An 8,664-nucleotide genomic window follows, 5' to 3' on the forward strand; every position below is an offset into this window, starting at 1 on the left:
TGTAGAATGATTGCATTTCTGCAACCAGGAATAAGATAAGCCAGATAAACATCTGGAGTCTGAACAATAGACCAGAGCTGTCTGGTGGCCACAGCCTTTCCATAGCTTCAGCTTCTGTGGAAGGCTGATCAGTAAAATTCAGAAGCCTTTATAGCATAAAAATATTTCAGAGAAAGATTAGATAATAGTATTTACCCTCTATTTGTTTTATTAATTTACTTACCCAACAAATATTTATTCAAAACTTATGTTGCACCAGAGACCAGTTTAAATGATGGGGATACAGCAATGACCAAAACTTGCAAAAATTCTTGTCTTTTGGATCTTATAGAAATACATTATTTTTTAGAGAGAGAGACTTTTGCTACAGGGCACATGCGGTCACTGCAGAACCAGAGAGAGAGACAAGACAGAAAGCGAGAAATCACCCCCAAAGGAGGATGGCCACACCACAATCTCTTCTCCTCCATTCTCCTCTCAATCCTTAGGCATGTACACACATTCACCTCCATGAGTTTTTAAACTGCCAGGTCCAGGACTTGAACCATGGTCGACTATGTGGAAGTCCAATGATGTAACCATTATGCCATCTGCCTGTCCCTGGAGCTTATATCCTAACGGAAGAAAAAGATAATAAATGGAATAGTCACATTATATAGTGTAAGAAGTTATGTATTGTGAAGGCAAAATAGAATAATTAAGTGGGAATGGGGATGCATGACTGGGAGTGGTAACTTTAAATAGTTAAACTGGATTGCACCGGGAAGGTTAACTCTGGTTTCTTTCCTTCCTTTTTTTTTTTTTTTTTTTTTAAGAGAGTGTTTTGATATAGGCTGTGTGTGCTCACTAGAGACAGAAAGAAACAGATAGAAAGCAAGAATCACACCCCTAGGAGGAATGGCCATGTCATAATCCTTCTCTTTTATTCTGCTATCTGGATTTTGGGCACGCATACATAAGCACCACCCAGCATGAATTTTAGGCTGCTGGGTCTAGGACTTGAACCATGGTCGACTATGCAGGAGTCCAGTGACATATCCATTAGGCTATCTGCTGGCCCTAGGGAAGGTTAAGTCTTAAAAGTGAGTTATCTGTTGACGGTGACATATATGGTAAAATATTAACTCTATTGACAGTCAATGCACGTGTTGCTCTAAAAAACTGTATCATCTGTTGTAAAGATGTACAATGATGAAATGTAAATGAAAAAATAAATTATGTTTGGAAAAGAAAACAAAAGTGAGGGCTGAGCCATTTGACTATTAAGGAAGAGCACTTCAAGCTGAGTGCAAAGCTCCTGAGCAACAGTGTCCCTGTTGTTTTCAAGGAGATCAAGGGACTACAGCAGATATTAGTTCAGAGATGTCACTGAACAGCCAGCGATCCTGTCAGGCCTCCCCATTTATTGAGGGAAGGGAAAAGCATTGGGAACTTCTGCCAAGATAAGTACCTGCATTTTGTCTATGGCCAACCTCATGGTTGCAAAGAGATGGTGTTTTGAGAATTGACTAGGGAAATAAGGGCAGAAAAGAGGAGATCCAGGGACCAGTAGTTGGCATAATGGCTATGTCACTGGACTCCCATGTAGTTGACCGCGGTTCGAGTCCCGGACCTGGTGGCTTAAACTCACTCTGGGTGTGTGTGCATACATGCCCAGGATCCTGAGAGGAGAATAGAGGAGAAAGGATTGCGGTGTGGCCATCTCCCCCGGGGGGTGATTTCTCGTTTTCTGTCTCTGTCTCTCTGTCTTTCTGGTGAGCACACACACCCTTGACTAGGGAAATAAGGGCAGAAAAGAGGAGATCCAGGGACCAGTAGTTGGCATAATGGCTATGTCACTGGACTCCCATGTAGTTGACCGCGGTTCGAGTCCCGGACCTGGTGGCTTAAACTCACTCTGGGTGTGTGTGCATACATGCCCAGGATCCTGAGAGGAGAATAGAGGAGAAAGGATTGCGGTGTGGCCATCTCCCCCGGGGGGTGATTTCTCGTTTTCTGTCTCTGTCTCTCTGTCTTTCTGGTGAGCACACACACCCTATAGCAAAAACCTTTCCAAGAAAAAAGAGGAGATCCATTTAAAGACTTTGGCAATGACCCTCACTAGAGAGAACTGTGGCTTGAGTGAAGATGGCAGCAATAAAATTTATGAGAAGTAGTCAGATTCAAAGTATTTTTATGAAACTAGAGCAATGACATGGATTTTTGGACTTTGATTTATGAGAACATTGGCATTCTACATTCAAGTACTTTATGTATATATTTGTTAATGGTGGTTACTTACATATTTTATTTCAGTTTTTGTGTCAAATGGTCATATCATGGGTAACTTGTGAACAACTTGCTAGGAACTCATTTGGAGTTATTCAAGGCTAAGTGGAGAGTTTGTTGAGAGATACTGCTGGGGAATCCTTACAAGATAAATAAGGATATCAACCCATTAGTGTGTGGCCACTTTATTTATTTTCTAATGATTATGGGACACATGTTTATAAAGAACAGAAATGGGGCATATGAGAATAGAGAGTAGATTAAAACATGGATTGTGAAGCTGAAACTTCTCATGCCTACTTGCAAATTATTAATATTAAGTCAGCTTCATAATTCCTTTTAAAAGTTTATTTATTTCAAGGATGAGCAAGGCAGAAAGACAGAGATACAGCACCTCCAACAAAGTCCCAATGCCGTGATCCGTCTCCAGCTTTGGCCAGCCAAGTCATGGGCACACATGCCTGGGTTACTCAGGGAGGGCTCGGATTGGAAACAACAACCTTCCTATGAGTCCACTTCACAGACTGTCACAGTGTACTTCTGTGAAACCATCTAACCCCGTTTAATAACTTTAAAATATAATTCCATTATTTTGACTTTAGGGACAACTACTCAGAAAGATAAGTTAAATTCTACTTTGCAGATTTGAGTATTATAAAACTAGTAAATAACAACAATAACAGTGTTACAAAGCATGCTCCTTTGTAAAAGAGATTTCCCTCTGTTTTGTACACTAGGGGAAAAATTAAAAATGGAAAGTTTTACAAAACCTTTATTGGCTCTCCTTGCAGGTTATCATGAGAATGGCACTAGAAATTTTAGCGTGTTCTGTGACTCCTCTGTATTGAAAGAGTTTGTGGCAGCTTCCAAATCAGGCCCAAATCCTTTTCCTTAGCTTCTGACTTGGAAGTGGAGAATTCTAAAGTTTAAATGTATTTTAGAGTTGATTTAAAGATCTAAAGTTGAATTACTTAACCTTTCTAACCCGAAGTCCTTGCCTCTCTAATATGGTAAAATAAATAGATCGAGGCTGTGAGGTAAAATGGGATATTGTCTGAAATAAGAGGAAGAAGTACTTCGTACTTTCTAAGTTCAGACATAGTGGGTTTGCACTACTGTCAACCACGGAGAAACTGGAGATGGAGAGAAGAAATAATGTATATAAGATTCCATACTTTCATTTTGTAATAGGAGACTGATAGTTCATTTTATATGTCAGCTTAACTGAGTGTTAGGGTGGCAAGAATTTTGGTCAAACATCATTCTGGGTGTGTCTGTGAGGGTGTTTCTGGATGTAATTATCTTTATTTGTTTATTTATTTTTATTTTAGAGGTTTTTGCCTTAGGGTGTATGTGCTCAAAGAAAAAGATACAGAGACAGTGAGAGGGAAAGTAAGAAATCACCCTCTGGAGGGAATGGCCATACCACAATCCCTTCTCCTCTGTTTTCTTTCTGGGATCTTAGTCACACACTCACATGTGCCTGGCATAATTTTCCAGCCCCAACGTTCAGGACTCGAACTGTGGTCAGCCATGCGGGAGTCCAGGGGTGAAACTTAAGTCAGTGGACTGAGTAAAGTAGATGCTCTCTTTAAAGGTGGGTGGTGTCCATTCATTCAGTTGAAGGTCTGGATAGAACCAAAGGACTGACTCTACAGAGTGTGCGTGAACTCTTCCACCTCTCTGCCTTCCAGTTCTGACTTATTTCTATTTCTCTCTCTCTCTCTCTCTTTCTCTCTCTCTCTACACACACACACACACATATGTATCTCTCTATATACACACACACATATGTATACATATGTATCTGTGTATCGATGTGTATATATCGTGTATATCTCTGTGTGTGTATGTATGTGTATATATATATATATTCCTACTTGAAATATTGGGTCTTCTTGGGTCTTGAGCCTGTAGGCATTGCAACCGAAATGACCGTATAGGCTTTCCTAATTTTCGGATTTCATACTTGAACTGAAACCATACTTGAGGCTCCCCTGAGCCTCAAGCTTGCTGGCTGCGTATCTTGGGACTTTGCAGCCTCCATAATCATGTTGAGATAATTCCTTATGAGAATCTACCCTCCATCCAGTCACCCATACACACATATCCTACTGGTTCTGTTAATATGGAGAATCCTGTCCAATACAGAAACCTTTGCTCCTGATAAAGAAAATGCAAATTTTACTCTTGACCAGAACAATTTTTTAAAAATTTGCTCCCATCATATGTACATAATAAATGCTTCAAAAAGTGTTTAATCCAGAGAATGGTATTGGAATTTTGGCCTCATTGAGCATGCTAGAAAGGAAAAACAACAAAAAAAAAGTGAATACGGTTTTTAAGAATTTGAAAAGGGAAGCAAATTAATAGTGTTTTTTTTTTTCCTTTTAAAAAAGAAGAAGCTAGACACAGAAAGATCTCAAGTTAAAAGTCATTGTTTTGAAAACCATTGTTCAGGTGGTGTACTTCAGCTGAGGCAAAGTGGATGTCAGAGGAAAGAACAGAGGCATAGAGCAGAGAAAGGACTGGGAGGAAATCTAATGACTGACCACGGTAAAGCCACATCAAGGATAAATGTTGTACTGTGGTCTGCCCATGGCACCTGGCAGCCTCAGAACAGCAAATCTAAGCCACTGAGAGGCAACTTGAAGACAGCAACATAATAGCTGCAGGGCAGAATCGAGTGGCTCCTCGGAGACTGAGTGCGCCATCTTAAGATCCAATAAGGGAGAGGAAGGATTTATGCTGGGTGACTGCAAACAGTCTTGCTGCTAATGACTTCTCTCATTGACACTGAAAAATATGGGTTCCTTGTGTTTTCAGTATAAAAGAGATACTTTATGCACAAAAGTGTAGGAAAAAATGATAGACTACCAACTAATTCAAAACAAAAAGCCTTCCTTTCTGGCAATGAATAGCTTAGCTGCAGTGAGATTTGGTAATGCCATTTGGAATCTGAAAAAAAAATCATATTAGAAAACATGTATTTTCCAAATCAGTGACTTAAAGTTACAACTTTGCTGATGCTGAGACATGAAGAGATCAGAACACTACAAAGATCTGGGCATCGGTCTCCAAAGACAGGCGATTTCAGAGTCATAATTCAGACTTTAATGTATTAGTATTAATTTAGTTTATACATTGTGTCTATTTCTGATATCTTAGGTAACAATAGCAGGACATTCTCTCTTCCTGGCAGTTGTATTTGCAGAAATATTGTGGGTTGTGGCAGAAAACCCTTTTTGTTGGACATTCCACATGCGTGAGTAGGATTGTGTACTCACAAAACACCTAGCTGTAGTTACCACTTAGGAATAAGGAATAACACAATATGTCAGAACACTGTTTACATTTTCTACTGACATACTCTTATTGAACCAATCTGCTTGACTCTCTAGCAAACTGATCGTACTCCAACCCTCTCCCTCTTCCAGGCCAAAACATTCTCTTTAGGACTCCCATCTTGTAACATATTAACTTGCTGGATTCTGTCTGGAGAGGTTCTGTTTGGCTTTCACACCAGCTTTTCACATGTTCTTTGTTTAGGACTATGACTTGTATATGGTAGGATGATGATAAATCACCAGAGAAAGGTCACATGTAAGGTATTAATATATCTTTCAAACAGGCTCTATCTAAGTCATAAAAGTAGTCAAAGGGAATTATAATGAGTAAGGTGGGATGGATTGCCAGCAAAGTTGGAAAAAGAACAGAGAGACAGAGGTGAGTTCTAAATCAAACTCATTAGTCAGAGAGATAGATTTTAATTCTTAGATATAAGAGAGCCTACCTAGAGACTGGACAAAAAAATTATATTGTCTTTTAAGTTGCACAGGAAACTACTCATGAGAAAAAAGAATTGTAGAACAATAAAATAAAATAATTTAGGGAACAGTTTGTGGAAACCCTGAAAATAATAGCTTTTAAGTTTCTGGGTGCTGTTTTGAAATATTTTTAAGACATTAAATAAGAATTCTTTAAAGGGTAAGAAAACGTTTTTCTCTATTTCATCTTTTAATCAAATGCTTTCTTAAGTAAGATGAGGAAAATACTTCAAACCAGGAAAATGTCCCTATGTCATTGCAATTTATATGAAAGAATCTAGAGAATAAATATGTAATATACAGCTAAATGCTTGATTTTTAGAAGTAGGATTATAGCCTGGATAATACACATCAGCACAGAATCTATATAAATTATTGAATATGTATTGTACTATTCATTATAGATTGGGCATTTTCTGAAAATGACTACAGATACATTATCTAAGAATTAAACATGCAACTGAAAAAAAAGAGGAATCAAGAAAAAAATTGAAATTAATTATAGGTTATCTATCTAAAAATAAATAAAAATAAGTGAAGAGAGATAAAGATACTGGGCCTTCTAGGACATCCACTCTGTGGCAGGTATTTTTGATTCTGGTGTTTTTATACAAACTGTCCAATATGATATACAACTTTATCCACATTCTACAGATAACCTCCAGATAAGGCACAGAGTATTAGTGATAAAGCAAATATTTGAACTCAGGTTAATCCATAGTAATACCTCAAAAATGTATAAAGGAGACGAGACAGGGAGCATGCTAGAGGTTAAGTTACTAGGATGAGAGAGGATTTCAGAGAAAGCATAGGTCATTTAGGTGTGTGAACAGTTGTTTCAGAAAAGCTCAATTCAGAGCTCATGTCTGACCAAGAGGGCAGACACCAGAAGGCCAGAGGGAAGAATAAGGCACGCATTCTCATGAAGATATAAAGAGGGCAGAAATGCAACAGGAAGATTTTTCAGCAGTGGGGAGAAGAATAGCAACTAAAAGTTCATATAAATACAAACCTTAAAATGAAATGAATCAGAAGTTTGATGGGATGAGTAATGAATAATTAGAATATATTCACATTCTAATCTTTGACATCAATGAATATATTACCTGTAATGGCAAAATAACTCTACAGAGGTGACTAAATTGAGGATATGAAAGGAGAGATTATCCCAAATTGTCTGGGTGTGTCTAATGTACTCACAAGGGTCTTTATAAGAGGGAGTTAATAGACTTAGATTTAGAAGAGATCACTAATGCAGAGACTGGACTAATTCATTTTGAGATGGGAAAAATGGTCACTAGGTGAGGATTACAATTGGCCTATGGAAGCGGTAAAAGGGAAGATAATGAAGTCTCCCCTAAAGCCTCAGGAGGGAATAATATTCTGCTGATACATGATGTAAGCCCAGTGAGACTGATTTTGGACTTTTGACCGTCAGAACTGTAATATAATAAAAGTGTATTTTTTCCCTTTCTTTTTAAACTGTATTTTATTTCAATTTCTTTTATACATTCAATCACATATGTCACTTACCTTGCAAAGTGAATATTCCAACATGTATCCATTTCTCATCAATCCAGTTGGGAACACTATGTATATCATCCTCAACAGACAATAACCCATCTCTCTGTCCCAGAAATATCCTGCCTCTCCATTTCTCTCCCCAATGTCCCTCCTCAGTCTCTTCTCCTTCATCTACCCTTTTCCCACACTGTATTCAGAAGTTATAACCATTTTCTGTGTTTCTATATACTCTAGTCATTCAGTTTTAGCTATATAGACATTTGGTATATAAAGTGGAGACATGCAATGTCTGTCCTTCATAGCCTGACTTGCTTCACTTAATAGAAACCTCAGAAATAAACTCCCAATCATATAGCCAACTGATTTTTAACAAAGGGTACGAGTCAATCCAGTGGGAAAGAGAAAACCACTTTAACAAATGGTACTGGAAAATCTAGATATTCGTCTGCAGAAAGATGAATCTTAACCCCCACCTCTCACCATTGACAAAAATCAACTGAAAGTGGATCAAAGATCTAAACCTAAAACGTCAAATTATAAAATTACTGCTGGAAAACACTGGAGAAACTCTGAGAGACATTGGGGTAGGCAAAGACTTCTTAAATAAGACCCTCAGAGTGCAGTCAATAATTCCAAAAATATACAAGTGGGATTACACCAGATCAAGAAGTTTTTGCACTACCAAGGATACAATATTCAGTGTGAATTGACAGCCCTCAGAATGGGAAAATATTTTTGTAAACTCTGTGTCATGTAAGGGACTGATAACCAGAATACACAGGGAACTCAAGCAGTTGTTCCAAAAAAAGATCATCAATCCTATTAAAAGATGGGAGAAAGAGTTGGAAGAACTAATCTCTAAGGAGGATATATGAATAGCCAAAAGGCATTATGGAAAAATGCTCCACATTCCTCATCGTAAGGGAAATGCAAATCAAAATCACAACGAGATACCACCTAACCCCGGTCAGAATGATTAAGATTAAAAAAAAAAAAAAAAAAAAAAAAAACAAGGGCGGGGGGGGGGGGGGGGGGGGGGGGGGGG

The sequence above is a fragment of the Tupaia chinensis genome, unplaced genomic scaffold (genome assembly GCF_000334495.1).
Source record: "Tupaia chinensis unplaced genomic scaffold, TupChi_1.0 Scaffold000252_1, whole genome shotgun sequence".
Taxonomy (NCBI): Eukaryota; Metazoa; Chordata; class Mammalia; order Scandentia; family Tupaiidae; genus Tupaia; species Tupaia belangeri.